This window comes from Lissotriton vulgaris, chromosome 1_1 (genome assembly GCF_964263255.1).
Source record: "Lissotriton vulgaris chromosome 1_1, aLisVul1.2, whole genome shotgun sequence".
NCBI classification, from domain to species: Eukaryota; Metazoa; Chordata; class Amphibia; order Caudata; family Salamandridae; genus Lissotriton; species Lissotriton vulgaris.
In genome coordinates, this window is record NC_141685.1 from 610,109,948 (window position 1) to 610,123,123 (window position 13,176).

The following is a 13,176-nucleotide window of genomic DNA, read 5'->3' on the forward strand; positions in this document are numbered from 1 at the left end:
TCTTATATATCAGTCTCTGTCTAGTAATTGCCGCAGCAAACATGTTTTATACTAAAATATTGCTGGTTCAAAGAATGCTTATTGAAAATGTCCCCAACTTTTAGACTAAGTGAGCAGGATTTACTGAGCGAAAGGTACTGCACGATTTCCAAGATCCCTGAAGGATCCAAGGATGTCATGTTTGATAGTTCCAAGAAATAATTTGCGCCTTGGTAAGGTATGGGGGGCTTATAGTTGCACTGTGAGCTAGCTGGTCTGAAGGCTAACATATCCTTTCGGGGTGTCTGGAATAAGTCTGGACACCATTCCCTTAGTTTATGCTCAGATCCTATGTAATATTAGGAATGCAACATGGCTCCACCAACATTAGTTTGGTTGTTAGTTAATGGTCAAATCTGAATACTTCAGTTGTGATTTCTCAGAGACCCCTTCTGACCTTTACCCAGAGACGTCTGGGGTGGAAAGGGGAAAAAATCTGTTGCAGCGGAGTAGGTAAATCCTATGTATTGGCGATCGGTTTGTACAAGCTTGAAGGATTATAATTCCCTACATTGTGCAAAAACCTTAACTCTTTCTGTAAATACTTCGTCTTATAATGTCTCAGGCTCAAGACGTTGGTACGAGTGCTACTAGTGGTACTAGTGTAGAAGAAGCTGAGCAGGAAGATGCTCTTAACATTTCAGAAAATTGCAGACTTGCACGTACTATGAAATATCAGACTATGGAGTCACATCATTGGGTGGGGCTGTAACCTTTGTGATTGAGGCACATGAGACATTCAGAGCAGAGGTATTCTATTCTTGGGTTCAATTCCCTCCTGCAGATGAACGCACACCAGTTTCATTCTTATACTCCAGGTGAACTACCAGAAGAATACTTTCCATATGAGGACATAGCAGCCCTGTTAACTTACTAAAAGCATATATATTGGTATAAAGGTGCCCTCCCCCATACCACAGACAGTGAGACTCGGTCCACTCAGCAGAGACGGAGCAACGTGGCCAGACCTAGCTTCTTACAGACCGCATTCAGAGATTGATACATTGCCAGCAGTAGACTTACGAACACTTCACATAGAAATAATAAACCTATACAGAAATTGTACATAGTTCGTAACACGAACACTCACAATTCAATCTTCAAGGGTCACTTAAGCTGGACAACCACAAGCGACTGCAATGAAAATACCCCACAGACGCTGAACGCATTTATGAGAGTTCCTACTAAACGTGAGCAAATGCCGCTCTGGATAGCACAGGAAATAGCACAGCTTGAGACAGTGTTTCCCCACAGAGGCCTGTAGGAAAAACACAGAATACTGACAATTTTTTGCCAATGGGAATAGCTCCCCGGATGGAGGATTGTACCACTAGAGGTACAGTTTTCGCTGCTGTTTATAGCAGAACTCATGGTACCCCTTTTAATAGCGGTCATACCTGAAGTATTGAAACAAATACAGAACGAGTACAGGGAAGAACCTGCCCTGGACTTAGGGATGATATTGATAGGTAATTTTAGGCAGCAGGAGTGGCTATAAGCCAACTCCTAAGGGAGTGCACTCCTGCGCAGCAGGAGCAAGAACTACCCAAGATTATCAAAGACACTTCACTGGGTAGAGATAACTTAGCAGTTAGAACTGTGAAAGCACAATTAACGAATAATCGTGAAAAGGACAACTCAAAGCAGGCACCCCATTCTTTTAAAATAAAATGGGACAACAAACAATAAAAAAAGAATAAGCAGAATGCATCAGGATCACTGGTGGGTCTCCTCAATATGAGCCCTCAGATAGAACATATAATCTTAGATACCATGATAATATAAAAAAAACTGACAGGTGTCAGGCTACTGATACATGTTCCTCTCGTTACTTTTATGGTTCATCAAAAAACTTGGAGAGGGAAAGACGGTCAGAAGAGGGAGCAGAGCCAAGAGACACATCAAACTTCAGAATACATTATCAAACAAGAATATTAACCCAAAAGTAGCTGGCATTAAAAAAAAAAAATCCCAGGATACTGAGGACTCTACTACTGAATGGGGAATGTGCTCTGACAATGCTAGACAGTGCAGCAGTGGAAATAATAGCTCGCCAGAACCGGATGGAATTTCTGGTGACAGCAGCGTTGAATGAGCATATCACAGTGGAAACACCAGAGACTTGGGTAAGTGTCCTACATCAGTTATACAAAATAACACCCCAAATGGAGGGGGGACATATCCAGAAAAGTGAAGGTTCATTTTTGGTAGAACCTGACCTTTGGATACAATATCCTTTCGGCTGAAAGATATTGGCCACTGAGTTCATCATGGATTGCCAAAGGGGGAAGAGGTATTTTCACCAGCTTTTTCTGACCTCGTTCCAGACTCATCCAAACATACATATGTGCAGGTGTGGGTGTTAGCATCCTAGCCTACATGATTGCGGTGAAGTGTTGAGTCACTTCACCATAAAATCCCAGTTAAAACTACTCCTACACTGCCGAGGCAGTACCAATAAAACATGATGCAAAGAAACAAATCAGGGAGAAAAACCTAGATCAACTTGAATACCAATGTGTGACTGAGAATTGCACCTCCCCTATGAATATCTTGTTTTCTGTAATGAAACCTGACAATTCATACCATCTAGTTTTGGACTACAGGCATTTGAACACATGAACAAAACATTTGCAGTATAAAATGCACAGTGTCGTATTAATGAATAACATTGTGTGGAAGAAATACTAAACAACATTAGATATCTCAAATGTATTCTTCTGCCAAAATATAGCACCTAGAAGCATGCATTTGACAGCATTTTCAGCACTCTGTTTACGGACCCAATTCTGTAGACTGCCCCAAGGGTATAAGAATAGCACCGGGTTGTCCCCAGCAAGAGTAACAGAGTTACTTCAAAATTGTGAAAGGGAGGAATTGTCCTATGTAGATTATGTTAATCTGACAGACAACGAGTTATTGGATCACTTGCACAGGGTGAACCACATAATTTTGGGGTTTTCCACTGTGGGCTTCCAGTTTATCTTAAAAAAAAAATCTAAAATTGTCCACCTCAATGCCCTATTTTTGGGTCTATGAGTTATCAAGTGAAGGGAAAAGTCTGGCAGCTATTTTTTTTAGAAACATGTGCATTGCTCCAACCTCCAATGCCTCTGAAAGGTTTACAATCTTTTTTAGGATTCCTATATTTTTGCAGAACATACATTTTGGATTACGCAGAAAAAATAAAACCTTTTTTATGAACTAATCATACCTGATTTAAGAGTTCGACAATGGACGCTGGAACACACAGAGATTCTCTGTTCTATACAAGCTGACATGATAGCTTCAAAACACTTACACACATGTTTAAATGCTAGGAATTTGTTGATACTTGTAGTTGCAAGTCAATCAGGGTACACTTATCTAACCTTCAATGAAGACGAAACTATACCCATTGCGTACAAATCACATTCGTATACAAACGCTGCGATATGCTTTGCATCCACTGAAAAAAATCTGTTAGTAGTTCAGACTGCTGTAGTGAGAGAAAGAGCACTAGCTCAGGGGAAGCGGATAATTGTTGTGAGTCCGATAGCAACCTTAGAGGCTGTTACCAAAGCAAGCATTCCAAACGGAAAAGCACTACATCCGCGATGGATACAAAAGGCTAATTCTCACTGCAACAGGTGTAGAATACAAATATGATTCTATGCTAAAACCCCAAGCATTTCTGCAGTACAAACAAGAATATCCTCTCCCGAATTAAATAATGCGTCTAGATGACGGATCTGCCTAGTCTGCCACAGGAAGTAAGCAGCAATACAGCGCAGCATGTGCGTATGTAAAGGGACATATGTGGGATGGCAAGTTCCATCCTAGCAATACGCAGATGCAGTCTCTAGGAGATTGCATGGCACAGCTAGCACAAGTAAAAGCCCTGAATCTGGCACTAAAAAATATGTACCACGAATTTCCCACACTCATAGTGTGCAATTAGGTTTACTGTGTCCAGTCATACAATGAATATCTTCATTATTGGGGATAGAATAGGCTTAGAGATTGAAAAGGTTGCACAATTAAGCACAAGTTGCTTTGGGAACAAGTGGCAGAGCTGAAACAAGGCTTTGCTAGGGGCTCATGCAATTCACACATTGAGTCATCAGTGTATTGGCATGCACATTGTAGGGGATTCGCTGGCTGATGAAGCCGCCAAGGCAACACTAAGAACTGCTGCCGTGCTGCAAGCACTCATTCTAGTAAGAGGATAGATGGACAGATAATTGTAGCGGTCAACGCTACGCATAATAACAGTTCAGCCTTATAAAAATGGGTTCCACTCAAGTACTCCTACAAGTTAGATGCACACAATATTCCATATGCTCAAATTCCAGGAGTGGGGGATAGAGTAATACCAAACATGCATCGCACATTAGGTTTCATTCTATCTGAACACGAGGGTCTGGGTTCAGCACATGCAGGTATCGCTGCAACTATTTTATTACTTAAGCAGCGTTACTGGTGTCCGGGTCTTACTAAGCACACCAATGATTATATCTTTAAGTGCGACATCTTTCAGCAGATGAAGGGTTCCACCATAGCTCATGTCTATTTGGACCACTGTGGCCCCTTCCAATCAGACGGGGCATACAGGTACATCCTGGTGGCAGTGGACTCATGCTCTAAATTCCTGTGGGTTTGGCACCAGTGCTCGGCTGATGCCTGAACTGTTATCAAGGATTTACAAGTCTTTATAGGGACAAACGCAATTGCCCGATTGAATTTTGACTGTGGCCCTGCATTTAGCTCATGGGCTTACAAAAAAGCCATTGGAAGTTTGGGTGTTGAATTGCGGTACTCCTCTCTGTATCATCTGTGGAGAAGTGTGGCTCACTGGTTAGAGCAGGCAGACCCTGAAGCAGAGGTCAGACCCGGGACCAGGGTTCAATTCCCAACGCGGCAGGGTCTTGAGCTCAAATGTCCACGGACTCGATAATTCTCGCTTCGGTGCCTGACCTAATCATGGGTTCACACTCTGCAACTCTGGGCATTAAGCTTGCTTAATCTCCACAAAGGCCCCCCGCGGCGGGATGCCTAGCTTTCACCTTGGGGATACCTGTTAGGGGCTATCTCATAGGGAAAAAGCCAGGACGGGTTCCCAAGGCAAGCGCCGAGACGCCTCCGGGTAGTCGAGCGCTATATAAGAACATACAAAAAAAATAAAAAATCTGGGGAAAATTAGATTTTGGAGAGGAAGAACCGGTACTTAAAGCAATTCTTAACAGCGAGGTTATTAGGCTCGGGTGGCACTTGGGTCAATCACCTATATGGGGTCGAGAGGGCACTTAACAAAATGCCAAGAAGTTACCTGGGGGGCTGTACTCCACTCGAAGTTCTGTTCGGGATTAGGGTACCGGACCTAGACTGTGGCAGCACAGTGGCGGATAAAAAAACATTTGACATCAATAATTGTTTGGCTGTTTTACAGGAACTCAATGAATTCCGAGCATTACAAAGCAATGTTCAAGTAAAACACACCACCTCTGGGGAAGTGAAAGCTGCACCTGCAAGACCAGCCTGGATCCCGAATATTGGGGATCTGGTCGGAGAAAAGATTGTGGACAAAAAAGAATCCGAGCCATCGTATAGAGTACCTGTACCCGTCCTGACTGTCGAAGGAACAGGCACAGTACTTCTTCCACCTCTTGCCGGCAAGTAAGAAAAAAGATTTGTCTCAATTGATCTGATCAAACCACACTATGTGGCCCGATACTCAATAGTAGGCCGCTTGGGCTCCTGGGTAGCACCAAATCTCTTAGTATCATACAGGAAGTTCGAAAAGAAAGATTAATAACGTTTGAAGACTCTACTCTATGAGGTGAAAGAGTTACCAACAACGGAATGGAACTGTCTTGTTCTTGCTCCTGAATGGGTTTTACCGCCCAGAACGCTCTTCAGTATAACTTGTGAACTTTGTTCACATTGTGATGATGCATGTGGTTTGAGGACCGAGACCTGTCCTTAGTGAACATTGCAGTAGTCCTGGTTCCTGAGAAATTGGGACAGGGTTTCATAGGATGTATATGGTCCAACTGAACTTTAAAAATACCACATTTGTTTAAAATCTCATTAAGTGATAATATCACCCCAAGTACTTTCTCTGATGATTAGTACTTTGAAAATGTAAATACTATGCTATCTGATCTATAACAATTGGCCGCATTTTCTAGCGATGAATTGTATGATGGTAGGTCTAATTTTGACACCATGTTTTGTTACCAACACTATAGTCATAATTTGTTGCACAGAGCAAGTATCCCATGTAACGTTTTCTCTTACCACAGCCTTTCTTACCCAAGGTCATCGAAAAGGCTATCAACAACCAGCTAGCAAACTTCATTGAACCTAACATGTCCTAGACATCTCCCAATCCAGATTCTTCAGCAACCACAGCACAGAGACAGCACTTCTCTCTGCCACTGACGACATCCACTCCCTTCTTGAAAAGGACCAAATGGCAGCCCTCATCTTTCTAGACCTATCAGCAGCCTTCAACACCAACTCCCACTGCACACTAGCCACCAGACTCCACATCGGCATCCGAGGGAAAGCCCTAGATTGGACATGCTCATTCCTTGCAGGTAGAACACAGAGTCAGACTGCTGCCCTACCACTCAGAACCGACAGAGACCTGATGCAGAGTACCCCAGGGATCTTCCCTCAGCCCCACCCTCTTCAACATCTACATGGACCCCTTGCAGTCATCGTCGGAAACCACAGGCTCAATATCGTCTCCATCCGCCAATGACACCCGCTCATTCTCTTCCTCACCAATGAACCGAACATCACCAGGCACAACTTTAAAGAAGGGATGACAGCTGTCACAACCTTGATAAAGAACAGCTGCCTGACCTCAACTTAGAGAAAACAGAAGTCCTCATTCCTGGCCCCACACCCTCAGCCTGGGATGACACCTGTTGGCCCCCTGCCCTCAGAAACTCACCGACCCCAAAGGACCATGCATGTAACCTTGGCATCCTACTGGTCTCATCGCTCATTATGAACCTCCAGATCAATGCCCTTCCTCGGCCTGATTCAACACCCTCTGCATACTCTGAAAAGAATTCAAATGGATACCCTCCTAATCCAGAAACATCAGCAGTCTGGACTACAGTAACACCCTCTATGCTGTAATCAATAGAAAACTCCTCCACAAGCTCCAGACTGTTGAGAACACTGCAGCTAGACTGATCCTTCACATCCCCAGGCACAACCATATCACCCAACACCTCCGCGATCTCCAATGGCACCCTGTTGAAAGAAGAATATTATTCCAGCTGCTCATGCACGCATACAAGGCTCTCTCCAACATCTGACCAGAATACTTCAACAACCGTCTCTCCTTCCACATTTCCAAGAGAAACCTCAGATCAGCAGACCTCTCTCTGGTCACTGTCCCACGCTTCTATAGAACAAGAGCGGGCGGGTGGTCCTTCTCTTACCTGGCAGCCAAGACCTGGAAAGACCTCGTCTTCCACCTCCAGCAAAGCCCTACACTGCTCTAGTTCAGCAAGTACCTCAGGACCTGGCGCTTCAGATGACCCCAATGGAGCCGCACACCCCTCTATCACCTTGAGACCCTAACAGGTGAGTATCTGCACTTTACAAACCGCTGATTAAATGAGACCATCAATGCGAACATTGCCCAACATTCTTGAAAGGTAGTTCAGCTACATTTGCTCAAAAGTTTGCTTCTTTTTCTAGGTTGAACACATCAGATCACTTTTTATTGTAAGGTTGCACCTACAGCTGCAAAGAAAAATATGCTCACTAACACAAAACAGATAAACTCTGCTTCTTTCTTTTCTAGCTTTCTGTACATGGTTTCGACTTCTGGAAGGACACTATAGACCCAAAATCTGTCTGGGGGACTAAAGATTGACAGATTCAGGGAACTGAGGCTTTATTTAGAGATTCACTCATATCACATCAGGTAATATTCCTGAAAGACACATTACAACAGACTTCCTGTCTTGGGTTAGCCAAGGTTAAGGACTTGAACACACCACAGATTCCCTCACTTACACAGTTTGAGGGATAACAAAATTATACACAACATAGTAAGGATACATTGGATGGCATTCTACATGATGGCTCATACAATTCATCTGACCCCAACAGGAAGGAATGGTTGGTCTGGCCTATCAACGCAAGTAGTTGTCAGTCAATATTCAGGGGTACCACATAGGGATTTAGTATCCATAGGCATGACCAGCTCTATGTATAAACAGAATACTCAGGGTAGTGACATCTTACAGTGTTGGGAAGTTATGCCTATAGTGGCTAAGAACCTCAACACTGTCCTAGGTGAAACAACACTTGTCCTTACTGTCAGATGACATAGATCTCAGGGATTTTTTGTTCGGTCGCCAGAAGCCTTGTCAGAAACACTTGTCCTTACTGTCAGATGACATGGATCTCAGGGATTTTTTGTTCGGTCCCCAGAAGCCTTGTCAGAAACACTTCTTATACACTATTTACAATGAGGTGTGGAAAATCTCTCAACAGGAAGGTGCTGAGAGACTATGTGAAATTGATAGGGTTAACCTAAAAAAGGCTTTGGCAGTGGTCAACAATGACATAACCACATTGTCATCCAGGATTTTTTCACTGGGCAACATTGTGTGTTCTGAAATAGATATAATTAAACAGGATTTGTCTATATTACACCATGGACAATCACAATTGCGATCCATCCTATTATTGAGCTGTACGCTACACTCATTGTGCTTTGATCATGTGCCCTGGCAGTACGACTCTGTATTCTGCATATAATCTAACAGAAAGACAGACGACAATGGCATGAAGATATGCAAAGTATACAATGCTGCACATTGAAAAATTGGACCAATTACATTTTACCGTGGATGAGTCACCTTCCACAGAATGGTTACTCCATGGCCATATAACACTGCTGGTCACGACATACATAAGTCTTGGTATGTGCTGTACGGATTTAGATGCAGGAATGGGGACACTGAAGTTTTTCTCTGCGGTTCAGACTGTGAGAGTTTTTAAGTGGGTCTCTAATTTGTCTGGATATTTATATTGTGCTTCACGGAGCCTGTAATGCGTCAGTTACAAACCTATTGTGTCACGTGCAAGGATCCCCAGCTGCCATGATTCATCCGGTGTTCAAACTGCTCTTGAATGGGAGCTGTTTAATGTTGAATAATGAAGGTTGTTGTGGGATGGTACCAGGCATCGCATATCTGGTCACAGTAAGTTCCAGGGTTACTTGTTGTATGCAAGTATTGTTTCCACTGACCCTAACAGTTGGGGAGGCAACATTATGGCCTTCGTTGTATGTTTCCTTTATTCTCTGAGGCAAATGAAAGCCTTGCTGTTACAGAAGGATGTGGCCTTAACCTCAGCCCGATAGACTTTAGATCTCCAGGTTGTAAGGTCCTCAGCTGAGTTACAGGTCCTAGTCTGAATAAACTTCCCACTCCATTTCAGAGAATTGGTACATCATGTCTTTAACATGTCTGATATGAAGGGGATTGTACACCGATCTAATACCATAGGTCCTGGACTATTTAGCACCTTTCAGAAAATCTTTGGAGTTATTCATTTATACACTCCCTATACGGAAGAGTTTTTGGAGGGCTTCCGCTGGTCCTACGACTTGTAGTGGCTATCATGGTTTTTAATTTCATGCTATGCAATATGCTAGAAATAGATGAGAAATAGGCGGCAGGGGAGAAGGGAACCATAGGGGAGAATCAAAAGAGAGAGGGGGGTAAGTTGTAAGGGAGGATAGTGTTAACCAGAGGGGGAAAAATGTTGGTGGTGTTTGGGGTGTTTGGGATGTTTAGAGGTAGAGTAGAGAGGGTGTCTGGGTTTGACAGAGTATATATAGATAACAAAAATATACCAGAGGGGGAGAAATGTCAGAGGTGTTAAGGGTGGTAGAGTAGAGGTAGTCAGGGTATACATGGATGACAAAAATATATGGGAAGAGAATAATAGCTTAAGAAGCCAGCACGCAATTAGGAAGTTAAATGAAAATTGGGGAGGAGGTTGCGGGGAGAAGGAATTGAAGCGGGGGTGGGTGAATATTATTGAGCGAGCTCATAAGGAGATAAGGGAGAAATGAGGGGTGAAAAGAAGGGGGTAAGAGTCTAAATATAGGTGGAAGAGCGAGAAACAACCAGGTAGCAACAAAGTAGTCAAATTAAAACCCAGGTTGCCATAGAAGATCACCTTTGCTCCATTGACCTGATAGAAGAGGTGTTACAGCTACTGTCTTCTGCGAATTGAAGCAACTGTGATGTTGGGTCTCCCACACAGGACACAAATATTTTGTTCTCAGTGTGCTTGGAACAATTAAGCCTCTTTCCGAAACAAGCCAAATTGGAATTCAAAAACATAGTTTTTGTTTTATTTTTTCTCTCCTGCTCTCACTGAGCACCATGGCACGCAATGTGCTCAGTTAGTCCAGCAGTATTTTGACTATTTTAGAGGACTTAGAGTTTTTTAATTTCTAACATAATTTTTACATATATCATGTTTTTAGATGTTTTTACACTGATTTTTATAGTAATATTTTTATGTTTTTTTTAGACAGGCATATTTTTGCATTAGTTGACCTTAACAACCTTTGGATGATGACCTTTTACCTACATTCGTCCTACCTTACTCTGCATAACGGTTCTGGCTCTGACCATTTACCTAGTTATGTGCTGAATAAATGTTGATCAGTTTTCTCCAAAACTGGCCTAATTTACTATGCATGAGGATTCCTAGTGTTGTATCTTTATCCCCTACCCAGGACTTACAGAGTCACTGCTATGATCATCCTTGGGCGACAGGTCTGCCATACATATCACATATCTAAGTAGAACACCTGAGGGTACTTTTGGGTATAAAAGAACCACATCTTAACTGGGGAATCAGAGGAGAAGCTTTCACACTGACACCAGATGCTGAGATCCTGGCCTGCAGAATCTCCAGCATGCAGTGGTCTGACATCCCTTGCGGGGTGTTCAACTCGAGACCTAGACATGGTCCTTCATTCTCTCCAATAAGGTAATGGGATTGGCTCTTTCCTAGGGGAATCTTGGCTTTAAACCTACATACATGCTAGGTAGACTCAGGTAGGGTTTGCATCTTAGGAGTAAGCTTGATTACGGTCATGTACCTATATGCCTGCATATAGTCACTGTTTTAGCACCATGGTAGAATTCTACCTTTTGCTTACTCTGTCAGTGCTTGTAATCTTACATATCTGACTCGGTCTAGTGATTGTCGCTGCAAACATGTTTTATACTAGAATGATGCTGGTTCAATAAATGCTTATTGAAAATGCCCCCATTGTTTCTTCTGTGTATCTCACAAGACTAACGGCCAGATTCTGGCCCTTTGAGAGCGCTATTTTTGCATTTGGGATTCATCATCCCAAATGCAAAAATCGAATTTTTAGAAATCGCATATTTGCAAATAATTGCATTTAAGGAATCTCAATTAGAGATTCCTTAAATGCAATTCAAGAAGCATTTAAAAATTGCGAAATCGCTATTTTGGGCCGCTATTTACCGCGAGGTCAAACCTCGTGGTAAATAGCGAAAACTTAGAAAAATGCATTTAAATGCATTTTTCTAAGTTGAATGTTACACACACACATGTCCTTTGGACATGTGCGTGCGCAAAACCAATGTAGATTACCTTTCAAGGGTGCTACAGGGTGTCCTTTGTACGCCCCTGGCACCCTTGAAATCGCATCCTTATTTGCGATTAGCAAATTGCTAATCGCAAATAAGGAATAACTCCCCATTCATTCCTATGGGCCTTTAGTTGGACGCTGTCGGGGTGGGCTCCCGTGTAGCTCCTCGCGTCTTCCTTTGTTGCTCCGCGTTTCGTCCAGTGTTCTGCACGTGTGGCTTCGTGCCTCGTCGCCAGATGTCGTGTTGTTTGTCCTTACGTGCAGCGCATAAACCACAGGACACAGGTATGTAATTGCAGCTTCTTTTATTTCTCTTACAACAGCGGGTCTCAGCACGTCTGTCCCCGTCTATGGTCCTAGTCAGAATGTCCTCTTCCTGTCCCCTGACCGGATGTGGTGTCCGATGACCTGGTCACCACCCTCACGACCCACAGGGTCCTAGTGTCCGCTGTCCCTACTGTCCTGTTGCCCTGTCCGTCCTGTCCGTCGTCTGTTTGTCAGGTCATGACACACGGGTTGCACTTACTTTGCACAATCTCTTTGTGGTGCCCAGTCACTGTGCCTCCTGATGGCCTTTTTGCTTCTGCATTCATGCCAATATGAAAGTGTGGTGGCAAAGTGCTTCCCTTATTTACATAAGGCCACAATCTCGTGCAAATCAGAGAATGCCCTTTTGGATAGTGCTGATGCTGCATGTGCCTGTTCACTATCTGTAGCACAGAAGGGGCCTTGCAAGCATCAGTGGGCCATTTGGCAATACTAAACTGCAGTGGGGTGCATGAAAGTGGATACATATGCCTGTTGCACCACTGGGACATTTCGCTTAATACAGCCCCTGCAAAGCAACCATTAACAATTGTTATTTTCCTGCATCCTAAGTCTGTGTACACCAAAAATAGAGCATGCAGAGCTCCATATTGCATTAGGATTGTCATGTTTCCCACAGTATAGAGAAAGCTGCTTGGGACAGAGGGTTTCAATTACTACCTGTTCTGAAACATTGTGTCAGGTCCATGATCTTCGAGACAGGACATGATCGCTCACAAAGGCACTCCAGCTGCAGAGGTTCCCCCTCTCAGAACCCAGTTGGACTTCCCGGACTGCACTGCCCACTAAAGTCAGTCTGAAATTCCCAGAGGGTTGGTGAGATCCTCTACGACCTCTCTTAAAGCTCATCCAGCCTGCATTTGGGCACAAAAGTTAGATCACCTCACATGTGTTCGGTAGTCCTCGCATCCCTTAGGATGAGCATCAGTTGTGTGCTATTAACTCCCTCAAAGACGGGATATCCCTGATTTCCAGGGCCCATGTCTCTATGATGAGATGAGACACTCATGTGAATATGGAGGCGCTTGGACTCGGGGAGTCCTCATATTTACTACCAATGGAGAGGGGGTCACTGTGGATATTCATTAAACCCCGTAGCCCAAGCAACACTCCCACTCTCTTAGTTCTACGATATCGGACAAACT

The 13,176-nt window shown here is 43.5% G+C and overlaps 1 protein-coding gene across 1 annotated transcript in view; it reads left to right on the forward strand.

The window, feature by feature from the left end:
- The window catches only part of ST6GALNAC5 (ST6 N-acetylgalactosaminide alpha-2,6-sialyltransferase 5), a 690,498-nt gene that overhangs the window by 675,785 nt on the left and 1,537 nt on the right, over positions 1-13,176 (forward strand). The window lies entirely within an intron of this gene.